Here is a 20,288-nt window from a genome sequence, read left to right on the forward strand (position 1 = left end):
ATCCTGATAATGACATGGATAGAATTTTCACCATGGATTGCAGAAATGTGCATTTCAATCTTTGAAACGTAATATAGTGCCTAAGGAGTGAAAAATAGACTTGCACATAATTAGGATGGCAGGGTTCAGGTATTCTCATGGTCGGGTGTATATGTCACTTTCTGGTATACAGCTGTAGCTGGAGTGACAGCAAACAGCTCACCTTTACAGTATATGCATTAATGAGTTGGAGTGTGAATTGCTGCGAATGCTGCACATGCATGCACATGCATACAGTGTACGAATCTACGTGGTGATACAGAAAACACGGCATCAGCATTCAAAATCCTTGATCTACCATTCTTTTATGAATTTATCAATGATATTTCTTGTGGCTATCAGAAATTCATGTGAAGATGTACCATATTTGACAGTTTCATGGAATTTCAAAGCCAATTATGAAAGAAAAGTTGATAATTTCATGTAAAAAATTCACCAGTCATGCACAGATTGTGGGTTTGTTTTCACTCCATCGGCTGCTAAATACCTGGATGTCCGACCATGAGAATAGCCAGTTGTTGACTTTGTGAATTATGGCAGGGTGAATGTGTAATAAATTCCAAGAAGTCACTCCAAACCTGACAAAGTTATATATATATGTTGATGGACATACTGTACGCTTCAAGCGATATTTCTCACATTGTAAATCTGAGCAAAGTTTGTGTTTGAATTGAAGTAATTTCTTTTTTCGTGGATGTGTTTAAAAGCCAGTTCTGACGGGTTCATGGCATATATGCAGTTCTGTTATGTATAATGTCTTTTGAGTATGTTTTGAGTATGTGGACAAACAAAAATGACAAGCCACTGATGTGCAAAACCTTCCAAAAGCCATGTATTACGACCAGCAGTAATTTTGTTGTTGTGCAAAGAGTTTGTGTATATTTCTTTATCTCTTCTCCAAGAATGCCGTAAGCAGTATGTTGCAGTAGATTCAGTGTTTTTGTCTGTCTGTCTGTTGGTCTGGTCCTCTCATTCTCTCTTTCCCTCTCCATCTGCTTGTCTTTTCAGATGTTTGTTTCCAGACTTATTTGGTGTTGGACAGTAGCTCTGCAGCCAATACTTGTATTCTGAAATTTAGTAAATGTCATACAAACTTGATATCTGATTAGCAATTTTTATTGGGTTTTCATAAATCTCACGATGGGCATTGTTAAAGGCATAATTAACCATTTGCAGATGAAGCAAAAACCCAGCATTAGTGCTTTAAAGTAGTTCTGAAATAAGAGTTAGAGATAGAAACATCCACTGTGAAAATTTGAATTATTGAAAGCGATGTCAAGCATTGTTAAATATATACAAAATGTGAACAATACTTATAATAAAAATGTTTCCAGATTAAACTATTATTGAGAAAATACAGATATCTTCTTACATTTGAGGCTTTATAGTGAAAATTTTATATGATAGGATGTTTTGTGGTACAACAGAACTACACATATGCATTTAATGTCATATCTTGAAAATTTTTCAAACCACTGTTTCCAAAGGTAAACAGGACCTTTAAGGTTGAGTGAATCAAGTATTAGATATGACATTTCATTGAATCCAGATCATGTCTAAAGTAGGTCTGTCCATCTCTGTGTCCTAGAAATCTGCCTATTAATTAGCCTGAATTATGTTGTTTTTATGTTGTTATTCTGTTATTTGGTACAGTAGTAATATATCTTGTTCAGATTAGTATCAATCTTTGTTCAAAGGTGAAGCAATAGTTTTGTTTTTTGTTTGTTTGTTTTTTTCTAGGAGAGAAAAAGATTGATTAGCAGGTGTATGTCACCCAACCCAATTATTTGGCTTTTTCACCAAACATAATGTGAGGATGGGATGTTGTTTAATTGCTCAGTAGATTTGGAGCAGAATCTGGTGGGGGTCTATATCTAGACTGCTTTGGCACATTATGTATTGAATGTGACATCAAAAGTACTGTTCTATTACAGATCACATTTCTAATTTGATAAAGTATGGTGGCAGAAAATAAAGACTTGTCACATTTGATACATGATCGAAGCATCACCAAGCAATTCAAAATACATCAGTAATTAAATTTGAGGCAAAGTCAAAGCAACATCACGTGGTCAAATGTTGATTTCACCATTGCTGAGCCTGTATTCTCAAGGGTTGTGTCATTTTGATGTAATACTTTATCAATAGTGGTATCTAGATGTGGCTAGAAAAGGTGATCAAACACATTGTAGTAAAGTAAGAAGTTGGTAATCATGATACATGATAAGATGAGATAATGCATACTGTCTAAGACCATGCCAAACCATAGCTGTACATTGTGGAAATAAGTGTTGTGAGGTGTCATTGTTTTGTGTGTTTCTTCTCCAGCATCTTTGTTGCTCTCAACTACCAAACCTCAATAGATATTGGAAAATGCTCAGTGTGGATGCATGCTATTTGCTAGCAGTTTTGGTTCTTTGAGATATATCTCATCTTACATTTATTACCCATTCTATGATGTGAAGCAATGTGTGCTAGGGATATCAACCGTTTATTAAAGCTTCTTCATTCGCATCATTTATGTGCTGCTGTATTTGTAGGAAGAGCCAACTCAGCGCATAAAGTGTGAATATGATAAAACGTATTTGAGTGAGGTATCAAAATTCTCCTCATAAATTAACCTAACCTTTCAAAGAGCACTTCCAAATTGACTAGTCTTTTCATTCAATAAACATTTAATCAGCAGTATAAATTATTTGTAATCAGAAGTGTATTTTTGTTTGAAGTTTACAGTCTATCTAAACTGCTTGTACAAACGGAGTTATCCCAAATGATGAAATTAAGCAGATTGAATTACTAATGTTGGAGAAAAATTGGACTGATGATAGAGAGGTTTGTTATGTCAGGTAAGGTCATTCAACATTCTAGACCGTTAAGCATACCTCGTAAGGGCTGGGTATGCAGCCATAACATCGCCAGTGTGAGAGGCAGAGGGGAGATATACATGTAGTGTAGTTTGAAGAGTCAATGATGTAATGCCTTTACGCTTCTCAAACAAGAATGTATTTACATGATGCACATAAGATTACTTCTCGTATCATGTTTATCAGTCATTACCCTGTACATTTTTTTTTCCTATGCATGTTTCTCTTTCAGTAGCAGGGGTTGGACCTTTGTTCTCATAATGCCTTCAGCAGGTTTATCTTGGTGATTGACACTCGAGTCTAATGATCGAACAATACAACTGGAAGAGGGATAGCAGTTGTATAAATATTATTCAATTATCTCATGAATTGAATTCTAGCTGATAAAGCTGTTGGGGAAAAAAGAATCTGTAGAGATTTACTGATGAATTTTCAATTTTATTTGTTGAAAAATTATATACACTGTATGTTAGTGATCCAGAATAGTGCGTGCATTCAAAAACAAAAACTCAGCTGTCGTATGTGATGCAGTGTGATAGATACTCAAAAAGCAATGATATGCGCCTTTTACTTTATTTTTTTAAGTCAGTCTTACGACTTGGTAAATGAGCCAAATGTGTATTTATGTGATTATGTTTGCTATGCTTTCCACAATGAATTGCATGTTTTGTCCCTGTGTATATCTGTAAACCAACTCCCCAAACAGTTCACTGTGTACAAGCTCCACTTCTAGTATAAGATGACATGCCCCCTCACTCACTGTGGTCAATTTGTGATTTTTAAGTTTGTCTGTTTCACAGTTTGATTTTAATAACTGATGATGTCCATGATGTAGGACAAATATTTTCTTTTTGTTCTTGTTTTTGTTTTTAATTTCTCCTTGTGTTATCTATTGTGATACAGCTGTAACATGTATCCCATTTCTGTGGTTTTTGGGTATACAGAGGGACATGATGCCCGATATGGCTCAGTAGATAAGATGACAAGCTAGCAATCACAAGGTCCCTGGTTCAAGTCCCCTAGCAGCAGCCATTGCACCCCTTGGCAAGACACTTGTCCTCATTGCCTGGTCCTTCAGAGGTTACCATGGTTACTTGCTTACATAAGTCAATTCAATTTAACCCGTTGAGGGCGTGTCCCGAGTATACTCAGGCAAGTGTCTATGGGAAATGCGTGTTGTAGCAAATCAAATCGTCCTCAATGGGTCAATGTTAGCTAATCAAATTCTTAAATTTTTTAGGGCATTGTTGTGAATGTGTCTCAGATTACAAAATTCCCAACCTCATGTGGACAAGAAAAAGACATCTCATTGATATAGTAACATTGGCTTTAGTGCTATGCTTCCTGGTTGCATCGTAGGGGTATATTATGTTCCACTGACCTGTATAGGTTGATTAATACTCAGTTTCATACTACCTCAGTCATGAGAAATTTTAGTATGAAATTCAAGGTATGTGATTCATTTGTACTTGATAAAAAGTAGTGCAAGTTATGCAAAATGCAAGTGGAGAAATATGTGTCCGTGTATTGGCTGTTTTCCATTCTTGAAAAGATCATTTGAAAAAAAAAAAGATAAAACCTTGGCCTTATTGTATTCTATCCAGTTTTAATAAAAGCAATTACATTTTCTATTCCTTCTTTGGAAGTATAAACCTAACATTTAGTAATACATAATCTGTTCATGATGTTTTACTCCACTATCTACATTGTATATTTGGTTTTCCAAGAAGAAGCAAAATCATATATACTGTACATTATACATGTGACTTTAACCCGTTGAGGACGAGTCCCAAGTATACTGTATACATGGGCAGGTGTCTATGGGAAATGCGTGTTTTAGCAAAATCAGCCAGTTCTCAACGGGTTAAACTATTATGTTTGAGAGACCGATCATGCAATGTATTTACTATACCAACATTTATAAGAACTCTTCTCTCTTCTTTTTTTTTTATTTTTTATTCATGTACTATACATATTCCACTGTCACAAAGATGCTGGGGTGTCTGTTGCATCGAGTTTGGCAGAAGGAAAATATGAGACTCGTGGTCATTTAATATGCATTTCAGCTTCATCACCGTGTCACTACAGATAATGATTTATGTGGCAAGATTACATACGGAGTCACTGTGTGTTATGTCACATTTTGATGTGTCATAGTCGTACAAGCAGGTTCTTTTTAAGCTGGTGCCTGATAAGTAGGTACAATTGGCCTACAGTGCTGTATTATTCACACTCGTGCCCATAAGGGTTTTCCTTTCTTCTTTGTTTCTGTTCTGTTGCAAAACTATCATTAGCTTACTTGTTTCTGTACAATGTATGTTGCTGAAAATATATATTATATTCACAATGTTTATTCACCAAGGTGTATTTGCTTCCCTCTACCATAGAAATGAATATGTGTACAACCATTTTCTTCACAAGTCAGAACAAAATTAAAAGGGCATGTAACATTTGTATGACAAAGAACATGATTGTCCTTGTGCTGATTCTAATCAGGGTGTTGAGGGAACACTAGTGACAATTTCCCTTCAAGTTTCCTTATACACTGTAACTGTGTGGAAGAATAAAGTGTATGGTATTATTATCACCGATGTTTTTGGCAGTAATTGGACCCCATATATGGACACTCATTTTGAATGTGGAATCTGGAATGGGGGAGGGAATAAGAATAGAATAAGATGAGTAGGTTGAATATACAAATAATCGGAGCTTGTAGTGTGGACAAATGGATGAGATGTATAATGCATGTCGGAATCCATGTCTATGTATTCTATGTCAGAGTGAAATTTTGATGTCCTGCTGTGAGTATGGCCTACATGGAACTGTGTATGCTGTAACTGGCTATTGTATTTGTGTTCCATTTCACAATGCATGGATGTAACCACCAGAAGACTGGGTTCCAGAAATACACAGAATTACATACCATGTCCCATTTTACACCGGTCAGGATGAAATTTGTAGAAGACTGGGTTCCAGAAATGCACAGACACTTCATTAAGCCTCAGCTGAGGGACGAAACTTATGAAGAAACGTTCTCTGACAGATGTACATGTAAATTGTGGGTGCATAACACTGAGGTAACCTTCCAATCTGCTCATCTTTGTTTTGCCACACAATGTTTTAAAGAATGATGTTCACCACAAGTGCGCTTCCGATTTTTTTCCCCCCTGTCAAACTACACCTACCCTCACAATTACTTTACCCCTTCATCCATGCATGTGCTTAGTTGTATTTACCAGGATATGTGTGATGCCTACATAGTTTTGTTTAGAAATAAGATAAATGTCAGTTGTTTGTTCCTCTCGTCTGACAAGTTACTGAACAATCTTGCAGTCTTTTGCAACCCTGTGTGATGAAGGGCCGAGAACATAATGGCTTAATGTTAGTTGTAATATATGATAAAATCCAAAATGACAATGAGATGATGAAAGTTACATGGTTTTTAATGATTGCACTCACACATAAGTAATGGATCACGTATGATAGCAACCTAGATGTGCATATAGCCCCTGTGCTTACTTTTGGCTGTTAATAATAATGTGTGCATTACAGAGGTTCACTGTAATAACTTGGTAAAATTTATTTCAATTTCTTGCACGTTTGTACAAATCGATTTTAAAGGGTTCTGCAGTTGGTCATGTCAGGGCATACAAGGCTAGTAGAGGGGAAGTTTCAGAGGCATTTTATTTGTGGTTTGTGCAGTAAAATGTTAACGCTAGGTACAACCATCTACAAACTGTCAACCTTTTGTTTTAGAAAAAAAAATGTAGCGTTTTGTGGACGTACATGTATTTGAGAAGGTCGCATGAGTGACAATGTGCAGTGAGGTGTCAGAAGAGATATGTAATGAGTCTGTACAGAGTATACAACATGACTTATGATATACATAACATGTTTAGTTTCAACAATAAAACTAAATCGCTCGTCCATTATCGCGAGTGTAAAACGGAGTGCAGTTTTGTAAGTACACATTACATGTACTGTGATCAAGATTAGGTCAGAGAGAGAGAGAGAGAGAGAGGGGAAGAGAGAATGGGAGGATGAAAGAGAACACTGAATACGTCATAAAAAAAGAAGAATTATGGATTACTAGTGGTTTTCAATATTGCTTTTAAGACAGTCGGATTGGCAGTGTCCTATATTGAAATAAAGAGGGTATATATTTAAATGATATAGGGTCAAAATATATACAACTGTACAAATTTAAATAGCTATACAATAATACTATAATACTTTTACCATCAATTTGAACAGGTTTTGTTTCTTGAGCAGTAATTGTCAAACTAGTAGCTGTGATTATGCTTATTAACCCTAACCAGGCTGGGCTTTTCGGCCTGTTCTGTGGCAGGGGGAGGGTTGATTCAAACCCCCCCCCCCCCCAGAATCGTCCTGAAATTGGCACATGCATTGCTTGTTACGTAATCTACCAAACTATTAAAAAAAAAAATGAATTTTTCATTTTTTATATTTTATATTGATATGCGTGAAATCATAAATTTTGCTCCAATTCAGAAAATAAAGCTAATGGCATCCTAATTTTTGGTGACATTATTCCTTGTAGCATTACTAACAATGTTAGTACTTGAAAAAAAAATCTGGTATCAAAGTCAATTTCTTATTTATTCTATTGTTTTATGAATTTCTTATGTATTTCTTCGTTTTTCGACCTTTTGGTTTTCTCGTTTTTTTCACAAAATTCATTACAGAACCTATTTTAAGCATAATTATGCTGAAATTAATTGATTTCAGCCTTGAAAGTGAAAATAATCATATCTTTTTGAGTAAGGTGAGAAACGAAAATTGATTTTGGAATGGCTGAGATATCACACAAAAATGTAAAACAAAGTGGTCCTAATGAAAGATGAGTCCCACCTTTTATTAGGACCTCTTTGTTTTTTATTATATAAGCTATTTCAAAACCAATTTTCTTCAAATATACTTTGAATTCCTCGTAGAATTTCATGTATGCTCTTTCATATTTCATCAGAAGTTTCATAAGGAGTTTCTCATTATCTCACACAAAACTTAAGCTGGAAAGCTGAAGTCACATCTCAAGCAAAACTACATTATCCCTTTAAAGTTATAATCCGTAGCTATTTTGAAATGTTGGGCTATAGTTGGGATTGGGGCTGGGGGCATATTTGCCCTTCCTAAAATCTCGGCCGTCAATTGCGCGGTTATGAGTTTCGGACAATATAATTATTACCGGTATATATTATGAATAACTGTTTTGTAATAGGTATTACTTGTACATGTCATTAGAAATCAAGTCCTCTGTGTACATGTAGTGTAATCTGTACAATGTATCTCCACATTTGTTGTTTTTTCTTTCTTTTGAGCATACTAACATGAAACAAAATGTTCTGTACTTTCCGATATCTTGCAAAATTGTAGAAAAAAAAAAACTAGAAATGTCGCTATGGCGACTGATGCCTCCGCCATAATGCATGATTCTCCCAATACAATGTCTTCACAATGTGTGATGACAGTTTCACATAACTGGCAAAATATGGAAATGTCAGCTTTGTCAGAAATATCTTGAATGTTCACTTTTCTTGAACTGGGTTTGCTATAATTGTCTAAGAGTGCAGGTACACATATTTAGGGAAATGAGAATTTTTATGACTTTTGACCGACCCTTTTATAATTTTTTTTTTTTTTTTGGGGGGGGGGGCATTGAAACCTGGCCTTTGACCTTTGACCTTCTGGATAGAAATTTCCCAGAAAATCTCCATTAGGTAATGCATGTATATATTAAGTTTTAAAGCTAACAATGCAAGCATTGCATATACTAGTATATGAGGGAAATAGTAAAATTTTGAGGAGTTGACCTTGACCTTTGACCCCCTGACTATTGACCCATGACCCCTAAATTCCCTAGATAATCCCTGCCAGTCAGTACATGCGTATGTACCAAGTTCCATGAAGATACATTGAACCATTTGCGAGAAAAATGATATTGCAACATTTTCACCTAACCTTTGACCTTTTGACCTTTGACCCTATGACATGAAAGTCTCTCTGGAGAATCTTTATGCAGTAGTACATGTCTACACTAAGTTTCAAGAAAATACCTTCGGGCATTGCATAGATATGGGGGAAATAGCAACATTTTTAGCATTTGACCTTGACCTTTTGACCTTTGACCTCTTGACAATGTCACTAAAATCTACTCAACTAATTGCCCCATCATACATCATCCTTGGACCAAGTTTGGTGAAAGCTGCTTCATCCACTTTTGAGTTATTATCACGTAAACAGATAAATTTTAGGATTTGACCTTGATCTTTGACCTTTGACCTCTGTCCGATTTCACTATGAAACTAATCAAGTAATTGTCCCATCATACATCATCCTCCAAAAAAGTTTGGTGAAATTTGCTCGATCCAGTCTTGAGTTATCGCGTAAACGGATACAATTTCATGATTTGACCTTGACCTTTGACCTTTGGCCTTGGGCCGATTTCACCCAAAATCTAATCAAGTAATTGCCCCATCATACTTTATATGTGGACCAAGTTTGGTAAAATTCAAGTCAATATTACTCAAGTTATCGCGTAAACAAAAGCGGACGGACGTACGTACAGACGTACGTACGGACGGACGGACAACCCGAAAACATAATGCCTCCGGCACCACTTCGTGGCGGAGGCATAAAAAAAAAAAAAAAAAAAAGCCGCTGAAAACTGCTTATCCAATAGTGACGAGCCAAAGGGGTAAAATGGACTCAAAAGAGGCCTGAGCTTTCGATCCTAGCAGAATCTTCGTCAGAGGCGAATTGACAAACAGCAGGGAAAGCAATCACTATAAAGACTACATGCAACAAGAACAGTCAGGGGAGGGCTAGAGACATAGAACAATCAATGAAAACAAAAGGGGAGAGTTGGAGGTCATGGGCAAGGAGCCCAACAGGTATGCAAAAGGGAGGGGTTTAAAGGACAGACAAAAGGCAGAGGAGGGTCAGTGGTGATCCCAAGGAACAAGGGGACAAACTTGGAAGGATAAGGATGAATAGGGAGGCAACATCAAACAATAAGATAAGGAACAACAGAGGGATAAAGAAAGAAAAAGAGTGAAATAGCAACAGCAAGAGTGAGGAGGGGGGGGGGGAGGCTGAGCTAGCAGCGAGCCCTAACCTGGTATAGTATACCAAGAAGAGGCAACAAAATGAAAGTGAGAGTCATAGAGCTTATTATACGTAAATGCAGCTCTATGGAGGTAACCAACAAATGCAAGTTATCAAACATATCAAAGTGTATATAAAATGATAATGATAATGATTAAAAAAAATGATCTTGCAGAATTGACAGAAGAAAATACATGTACACATGTAGATACTCGTGAAAAAACAAATGAGCAAACAAAGAAACAATGAAATCTGTCTTATGTCGTCTACTCATACTACAAGTATGTCGGGGAGTGCAAGCACAAATTTTTCCCGATCAGGATCAGGACCGTCTGGTTTGGAAAATATGGCGACACGTGCGAACAACGTGTGCTGGAACACTCACTAATTTTAACTTCATCAAAGCAGGCTACTTTGCCTTGTAATTACTGTGCTTTGATGACGGCCTCGCGAGTGCACGCGACTGCACCGTGCTGAAGATGACTGGGGATGTACCACAGTACCAGCATTGTCAAACTCGTTTGGTGTCTGTTTGGATGTGGTCAGCGCGGCATCATCTCCCAGGCTCTGTGATCTTCTCATAGCTGTACAGAATACATGGTAAGATTTCTCCCGTCTTGACTCAATGCATTGTCATCGATACATTGCTGATAACATCAGATAGTATTTCACGCCGTGATGATATTGAGATGTGAGGTTGAACATTGAGATGTGGGGAATACAACTGTAGGTATTTTTGTGTCAGTATAGTATATCGATTTTTAGTCATTAATATTGATACACTTATTGGGGCTTGAAGGTAATTATATAGACTGTTAGTCTGTTGTTGATTTCGATAAGTTCATTATTCCGAAGGTTCGTTGTTCCAAAACACACACTTTTCCTATGCCTTATAGATGTTTGTTAATCCGAAATGAAATAAGGTTTGTTAATCCGAAAATGAAATAAGGTTCGTTAATCCGAAAGTGAAAAGAAGGTGCATTCTAATGAGCCTTCAGAATTACGAACCTTATTTCATTTTTGGATATACGAATCTTCGGAAAAACGAACCTTCAGAATAACGAAGTTTAATGCCGTTGATTTTACGTCGATCATTGTGCTTAACGTACAGTTTTCCCATAAAAATCAGTCGTTCAATAAGTAATTTTATTGATGTTTTTACAATACAAAAAGTGGTGACCAATGCCATTCAGCGTGAAAATATCGACGAAAGAAGTCGTACAGGTGTACAATGGTAGGCTCTGAAAGTGGTCTAAGGCCTCATTGTATTTTTGTATAATCGTAGTTGTCATTGTCTTGGACAAAGCGTTGATTTCAAGATGACATGGCGTGCGCAAAGGCCGTGTCACACCTTTCCGCCTCCGGGCAAGCTACGCGGGCTTGTTGCGAGGAGGGATTTTCCAGCACGCAGGAGAATTTTCCGGACAAGAATGTTTGCGAGTATCGCACACTTGTGTCTTACCTACTAGACGCATGCTACTTACCTTCTACTTGCGTGTATTCCGTGTGACCTGCGTGAGAGCTTTGAAACTGATTGTTTTGTTTTCTCTTACTAGCGACTTACGGGTACTGAGAAGTACCTGCGTTGGAGTTGTCTGCGAGGTGCTGCCTGCCGGTAAGGGTCTCCTACTGGTGTCCGCTGCGTGTACCTCTGCGAGCGAACCCCCACGAATCACTCGGAACAAGTTTTGAGCATGCTCAGGGCCTTGTCATACCGTATTTTGGGAAGTTTTGCGGCTTGACTTGCGTGAAAACAAATTTGATACCCGGAGCTCTCCGCAGTTGGTCCGCACCTGACAGTACCGGCCCTTAGCGCGCATCTCGCCTGTAGTTGCCCGGAGGTGCGCACGCTAGTCCGATTTAACCGCAACCAAATTAGAGCATGACCAAAACTTTTTCCGGGTGAGTCGCGGGGATGCCCGGAGAGGTCCACGCAGAACGTGAGTAGGAGGCCTAGCGGCAGCACCTCGCAGGCAACTCCCACGCAGGTACTTCGCAGTCCCCGCATGCAGCCAAGATAATGACATTTTGCGGGACTTCTGCCATTCCTTTAGAGGAATTCCTTCACTAGTTGTCAGCCCCCACGCGACTGGTACTCAGGTCACCCAGTATACCCGCAAGTAGAATTTAAGTAGAACGCGTCCAGCAAGTAAGACACATATGCACTGACTCGCCCAAATCCTTGTCCGCCCTCAGAAATTGTCCAGTATGCTGGAAAATCCCTACACGCAACAAGCCCGCGTAGCTTGCCCGGAACGGAAAGGTGTGACAGGGCCTTAAGTAAGACACATATGCACTGACTCGCCCAAATCCTTGTCCGCCCTCAGAAATTGTCCAGTATGCTGGAAAATCCCTACACGCAACAAGCCCGCGTAGCTTGCCCGGAACGGAAAGGTGTGACAGGGCCTTAACATGGTTGCGGGTAAAAAGATTTGCGTGCGCACCTCCGGGCGACTACGGGTGAGATACGTGATAGGTACTGTCATGTGCGGGTCATCTGCGGGGACCTCCGGGTAGTTTGTTCTTCGCAAGTCGCACGCAAGGCTTGCCTGTCACAAAGGTGTGACATGCAATGGCCTTGTGCCGTGGAGTGCCCGCGTGCAGTTTCAGTTAGGACGGCTTTTAACATTGCATATACCAAAGCAATAAGCCAGTTCACAGTTAGCACTAGTCTGCAATGACCTCTCCAACCACAGACTTTACAAAACATGGAATAGTCCTCAAGAAGAGCAGTTGAAAACAGCAATGCAGGAAGTGTTAATTTACATGTCAGTGAAGCATGAATGGCTTTTGTTAATGTTGCTGAAAAGAATGTACATTCACCTGTAAATACCAATCTGCACCTGGTTCATTTACAATTACACAGTTGTCGTGAAGCCCTATCTAGGTTTTACCTAAGTTGCAAATCCATTTCGAGAGAAGGTCTGCAATGACCTTTATTTGCACATGCTCAGACTGTAACTGTGGACTGACTTATTGTCACCCTGTCTGCCTGTGGTTTTCCAACTATACGTACCTTTTACTCATATAGAGAATATAGATAATGATAACAGAATTATAGTTATAATTTGTTTGTAAAGTGCCTTTCCACCACGCCATTGGGTACAAAACGAGTCTACAGATTACCTGAAGCGCTGGAATCAACCGTGCACATAATCCGTGTACATACATACCACTCCCTTGGGAGAAATCACGTCTAACGCATGCTATATATTCAACAATGCAATTCACAACATTTTCCTAGCAGCTACTGTATCTATTTATTCAACTTGGTAGAACATAATAAATATACATTTCTAGTATAAACATTATTCATAATCTGTCAAAAAAGATAATGAAATCGCAATTAGTGAAGACCTTATGATAGCCGTGTCGATGTATACGTCTCCACAAACAGATGGTATTAGGTGTGTCCGACATACTTTGTGTGTATCAAGCAGCCTACCCTATACAATTTTTAAACATTGATTGCATGCACGCACATCACAAACGTTTATTCACTTACCTCAGCTCGAGTGAAGAAAATGAAACTTCACAAAAATGTGATCATGTTTCAAAGCGATACTGTTATACTGCTTGGCGCTTTTATGGCACTATGTCTTAACCCGTTCCATACTGAATTCTGGAATCCCCATGGTATAGTCTTAGTACATAGGTCACCCGGTTCCCGCAAGTACATGACATTACTTGTGCGAAGATAAGTTGACATGGACATCCTAGATGGATAATTTTTAAGTGTAGCAATACGCACTGAAATGGCAGTAACAAGCTATTCAGAAATACTAACTGTTGAGTGCATTATATGATATTGACTTAATGCAGGCATATACTCATGTATGATATTACAGTCGTGCATTTACCACATAACACACCCCATCCCCGCAATAAAAGTCGCCGCTCTCCCTCTCGTGTTCCCACCAATTAAAAAACAAACACAAAACCAAAAAGCAAACAAACAAACTTGATATCATCACTGTACAGTCATTCCTAGTTTAAGTTACTGCTGATTTAGCCAAAGTTCAATGACTTTTGACCTTGAACCTGATTGAGGAATGGAATTTTGCCCAAAATCTAATCAACGCAGATCTCTACACCTCATGTATACACCTAGGCCAAGCACAAACGCACGCTCGCCCACACACACACACACACACACAATTGCACCAACAAAAAATGCGTGACAGACGGATGGACAACTCGAAAACATATCATTTCTGAAAACTTAAGTCGATAAATTCATGATGATAATGACAATGAAGATAACGTCAATGATAGCAAATTATTTGTATTATGATGACGATAAATATTACGGCATCACTAGAGAAGCAATCGCATAGATTAGGGCTTAGATGGGATTTGCGTTTCCCTTGTGAAAGAATATAAGCACTTTTGAAATAATTATTTTATCTCGGTTTCTCGTCCAGTAAAGAAAGATCTAAAGTGGAATGCAGAAATTTCCTTTTGCCTGTCAAAGGAAAGTGGAAATTGATGAATCTGAAGAGGTTCTGATCTCCTGGTGCCACAAAGTGTAATTAGGTAAATTGACATACGACCAACGTACCATGACTATTGGAATGCTTCTAGAACTGCAAAGTCATGCCCATTACGAAAGCTAAAGATAAAAGAAAAGAGTAATTTCATCAGGCATTTCGTCAGATTAATACTCAAAAAGGCACGTTGACTGCAGCCACTTTGTTTACGGGTTACACGCATCGATGCCCAACTTATTTAATGCGAAATACGCTCGTGGAATTACTGTATGACATGCCTCTGTCCTTACAGCTCTTCTTTATTCACGGTGAGAGCTTTCTGCAGTTGTATTTGCCACCGTCCTCCCCATTTCGCATCAACCCATCTAATCTAGGAGATAGATCACTGTATGAAATCACACCCTGACACGTTCGAACTGCTTTAAAAGGCATTTTAAGCGCCATTGTATATCCTTGACAGGTCGCTGATAATGATGTGACGTCACAAATACTTTAATGACTATCTCTAATATTCATTCATTTCTAAACATGTAAATTGTTTTGTTTGCCCGACTTACATATCATCCGATGACCATTTATGAAATTGTGTTGCCTCTGTTATCTTCTACTCTCGCTCTAGTGGAGGGGCCAGATTTAGAAAGTTTCACAATAACCACTTTGCACAGAACATCATTAAATGATGTATTTTTTTTTAACAGAGAGCATAATATAACATTAATATTCATATCGGTAAAGTCTGTAAATGGTCACATAATACTCCAGTGCGTGTTGATAGAATTTCTTAAATGCATCAAATCATAAACAAGAATTATTTTACACATCCTGACCATACACTTCAGGAATTCCTTCGTTCGAGATTAACGCAAGTCGGAATCTTATAGACAATTGCATTCTTATTTTCAAAGTCCCGTACCAGTTTCAAAAGCTGTCTTTTTTTTTTCATAATAGTTTATTAGAAGAGTGACGCACGACGGTCTCATTTTATGTAATGATATTCCAAACTATGAATCCGACTATTTTGATCCAAAATCAAATCATCACAGAATAAAAGAAAATTGATTGTAGCTATATACAAGTTCACATTTATATACGTTATGACTTGAGTGAATCCGGCAGTATCAGTAGAATACATCAGTGAAAGTCTGAGAAAAAACGGACAATCAGTTCAAAAGTTATGAGTTTTCAAGTTTCTGTGCAGTTACCTCTGGATGAGAAGTCATAGGCCTACTACAAAAGTTTGTGGTGTCCGATTTTCCTCAAACTTTCATTGATGTGTTCAACTAATATTGGTGCATTCACTCTAGCCACATTTGTTTTCAGATGAAGTTGTCCTTTAAAGGACATAATCGTGAATAAGTGCGCTCTTACATCTGTCGTTCCATTAATGTCATTTCTCGAGAATGTCAGATCATTGTATTTTGCTTGTTTGAAAACGCGTATCTCACTTTATAAGTCGAAAGTTTGTTGTTTATTTTAAAATTGATTTTTAGGAGTGTTTGAATTGTACTTCAATCAAATTTAACCCTATGTTCAAGATATGAATACAGTGATGATGTTCCGTCTGTCGTAATTTTTTATTCAATTTTATTACAACGGAATATTATTAGTATTAGTATTAGTATTGGTATAGTAGTAGTAGTATTCTTATCATTGTTGGTATTATTATTATTATTATTATTACTATTATCATCATTACTATTATTATTATTATTATTATTATTATTATTATTATTATTATTATTATTATTATCATTATTACAGGAGCTGGTGGTACTATTCCTGTTCATTTTTGTGCCGTATTTGTCCTGCGCAATAAGGATGCAAAGTAAGTATCTTGGTAAATATTTCGACACGTTTCTCTATCGGAGAATCTTACTCTGCGATGAGGCTTAAAAATAGCTCAATATCTAGATCAGTACGGCAGTAAAGACTTTCATGCTCTGTTCATTATGTGTTCAAGTGGAAGAGAGATAAAGACGTGCGAGTCCGTCAAAATGAGAAGGCGCTACACTATGCTCATCATGTGTAATTTCCACGTTGAATTATTGACGTGGAGAACAATGCAATACTGGGCTAAGGTCGCGTTCTTTGCAAAAGTAGCAGCCAATCACTAATTCTCGGGATGAAATGCAGTGCGAGTTATTAGCTTTTCCTATGGCGACTGAATTGCTTTCGATTGACAAGCACGGCTGCATTCTCTGCTTTTCAATATAATGTGAAGAGTCTAATGCGAGGATATCGCATTAAAGTGATATTAAACAGGAACATTTAAAGGACGCATCTACAACACAGCACGTTCATCTCAAACAGGGAAATGGTCATTTTGAATGGATACGATTATGCACCTTTCTTCTTTTTCTTTTTTTGCACGATGGGGTTGTTTGATATCAAGCTCACGTTTATCTTCTTATACATCTTGTACATGTTCGAGGACATGAGTTGTTTATTATTTTGTTGGTTTGTTTGTGTTTGTTTGCACTCGACATCCCTCACAAACAAACGCCCACACATACACACCGACAAAATACATCCACATTTAATTATGTGCAAACAGGTAAACAGATGCTTCGAGTCAGATATATTATACTTCCAAGAATATCTGTCATCCAGCTGTAACCCAAGAATCACCACGTGTATCATTGTCTTTAATGCGATGTCCTATTCCTGACGGCACTTTTACATGTTTACCTCTTTGTCTGTTTCTGTTTCTTTGTATCGTTGGTGCGCTGATAGATAATACATGTCTGCTTGTTAGTTGTAAAACTATACACGTGGACGGAAAGGCTATTCAACCTGAGCTGAAGGTTTCTGAGCTATTACCCAACCAAGCGACGGTTAGACAACTACTCTGCCAAATTCCAGGTATGAAGACTATATTTATTTTGTTTGAAATTGTATACCTTATTCATCAAATCTATGTAATATTAGACATGACTGTCATGAGGAATTTCAAATTTATAACATCTTTTTGATTTGACAGCAGAGAAGAAGAAGAAGCAAGTGATCCTGCAATGATAATAATTTTCTTTTCTTCGCCGTAGTACTCACGTATCAACGTAGAGCTAAATCCTATTATAATGTATTGTGATACACTATACAATTACATTGTATGTACTGGCTTGTATGATTCTATAATGTATGTGACAATTGTGTGTGTGTGTGTGTGTGTGTGTGTGTGTGTGACAATCAACCAGGTAATCTACTAGTAGGCCTATACAAAGCTGAAACCAATTGACACCTTTGTTATTACTAATATCATGACTATATTACATTATAAAAGATTTACGCACACACACATATTATGTGTTCGTAATTTTTTTATGATTATGATGTAATATAGTCATGATATTATATTTATGCATGTGCGTGTGCGTGTGTATACAGTGTATGTTTGAAGAAAAAAAAATATCTCTATATTTGATTTTGCCTTCTCAGCTTGCTATTTTAACCCATGTAAACCTGGGTGTGCGTGCCATGAAACTCAAGACGGGTTTCGTTGCGAGTGTCAACACATCAGTGTCACTGTTCCAACTGTCAGCGATGCCGGTGAGTGGTTGATTTGCAGTTGCGCCTTCCATTCTGTAAAGTATTAATGTCTTCATTGCCGAATTGCCCAGACGAACGGAGTTTGATGCAGCTAAATACTGACAATGACTGAGTCTATTGACTGTGTGCATGCGATTACTATAAGAATCAATATCTTTGAAATGAAAAGGAGACGGACAAAGGCTAAAGTCAATGTTACCAGAAACTCTTCGAACCATTTCGAACGCTTCGAACCGTTGTTTTGTATTTGACTGTAGCTGATTTAATTTCGTTTTGAACCCCTTGAATCCGAAAAAACAATTTTAGCCCGTCTCAGCTTATTGCATTTTGTTTCTGTTGAAATTGTATAGATCGGCGTAAACTCACAATTCTATCACATTTCGTTGATTTTTTTTTTTTATTCTATTTCGTATGTCATCATTTTCAGGCACACCTGATAACTGCACGGAACTTCACACTTTGACTGGCGCGAATTATTCATGGGGCCTTCCGTCATTCGGAAATAACAACATCACTGATGTTGACTTTTCCGTCAAGGTGAAAGCAGCGGCCGTCGTTGTTCTTTCGACGAAACAGGGACCTCCAGGTAACGTCGTATATGAAATAGGTAAGAGGAAAATTCCTTTGTTTTGTCAGTCTCTAGAACCTCTCCCTAGTTCATGGAGAACCGGTATAAAGAGGTCTTTCGAAGCAGAGACTTTTATTTGAATTCTGTCAGGTATCTTTCGTTACTTCTGTATCTACAGTGTATACAAACAACAGACATAAAGATATTTGGTCGATTTCAAAGACCAAGGAATTTAATTTGTTTCAATATCAGGTATTTCTTTCTATAAGACCTCTTTTAATCTTCTTTTAATACTGTTGTAACTATGTTCCAGTTAGGGTCCGGAGATTAACTATTCAAGCGCAAGACATAGGGTATAACATTAAGTCTCGAGACAAAAATAATTGCGCCACTTTAAAAAGAAAATGCTTCTTCTTCGACTCCAAAAATATTTTTGTTACATACATTCTGATACAAAAGCAGATTGTTATCACATGTCATTCCTAAAACCGAACAGCACTATAGCTCATTCTCCGAGCTCCATTTTGTACTATGTTATATTCAGCTGAGCTGTGCTATTTCACTGTCAGTAGTAGCCTACCATGTATGTGGTGCGTTCAATAGTTCACTTGACTCGACAGCAAGAGCTTTTTACCCCTCTGCTGTCTAGGATCATTCATATCAATCAATCTGTGATGCGCTTTTTAATCACTCAAGAGCACTTACGGAATCTAATTTTGCTGATGTCATTCCTTCTCAGCTATACACTACAGTAGTATACATAAGTTGATGCTACGCTGCGTTATACAGATTGTCGGTAATTTTATCCTCTTACTTTCCTCTCCGTTTCGGGCGTTTCATTCATGCCAGTTATCGGAGGTCACGGTGATACGCAAACAGCTTTCCGCCGATGCGATCCCACTTGCAATACATTTTACAAAAAGGATGGAGAGTTTCTGAGCAAGAACAGCTTCAGCCGATTTCGCGTAACCCTGGATACGGGACAGCTTAGCATGTTTCGTCACGGCGAGTCTGTTCCATACATGACAGGAAGAGACGAGAAACCAGTGGTGAGGGCGTCATTTATTGGTTACCAAACTCGAACCCATGATGGGGTATGGTTGTTTCATGGCCCGTGTGATCAGTATGCAATAAACTGAATAAGTAGAATTGTTGGTGTCATGAATTATCTGAAACATATATTTCCTTTAAAGATTCTTCTAACCATGTACCATACAATGATTCCCCCACATTTAACGTATTGTGCAATTATGGGGTCATAGTTCGTTATATTGAATCGTGTTTCGATGTTACAAAAGCGTGCAATAAGAATACTCTGTAATGTAAATCCGTTTGCACACACTGCAGAACTGTTTCAGAAAATTTTGAAAATTGATCAAATTGTGCAATTACAAGTGGCTGCATTTGTGTTTTCATACTTTAAAGGTGTCTTACCTGTCACGTTCCGTAATTTGTTTACCCCAAATAGTGCAATCCATGCCTACAACACTAGACGTGCCAACGAGATATGTTTACCTTTTTACAGATATAAGTTCTCAAAGACTGCAATTAGATACACTGGAGCAAAATGCTGGAATGAGTTACCAACTTTTATTAAAGAGAGTCCAACACTATCATCTTTTAATCGTAAATACAAAATGTTTTTAATCCAAAGTG

At 37.8% G+C, this 20,288-nt stretch overlaps 1 long non-coding RNA gene across 1 annotated transcript; it reads left to right on the plus strand.

The window, feature by feature from the left end:
• The first annotated feature begins 17,269 nt into the window (after positions 1-17,269).
• On the plus strand, positions 17,270-18,616 carry LOC140246116 (uncharacterized). The gene is made up of 3 exons (XR_011902432.1): positions 17,270-17,380; positions 17,954-18,064; positions 18,492-18,616. It is a non-coding gene; the product is annotated as an uncharacterized lncRNA (long non-coding RNA).
• Positions 18,617-20,288: the final 1,672 nt, after the last annotated feature.

Source organism: Diadema setosum, chromosome 2 (assembly GCF_964275005.1).
Source record: "Diadema setosum chromosome 2, eeDiaSeto1, whole genome shotgun sequence".
Classification (NCBI taxonomy): Eukaryota; Metazoa; Echinodermata; class Echinoidea; order Diadematoida; family Diadematidae; genus Diadema; species Diadema setosum.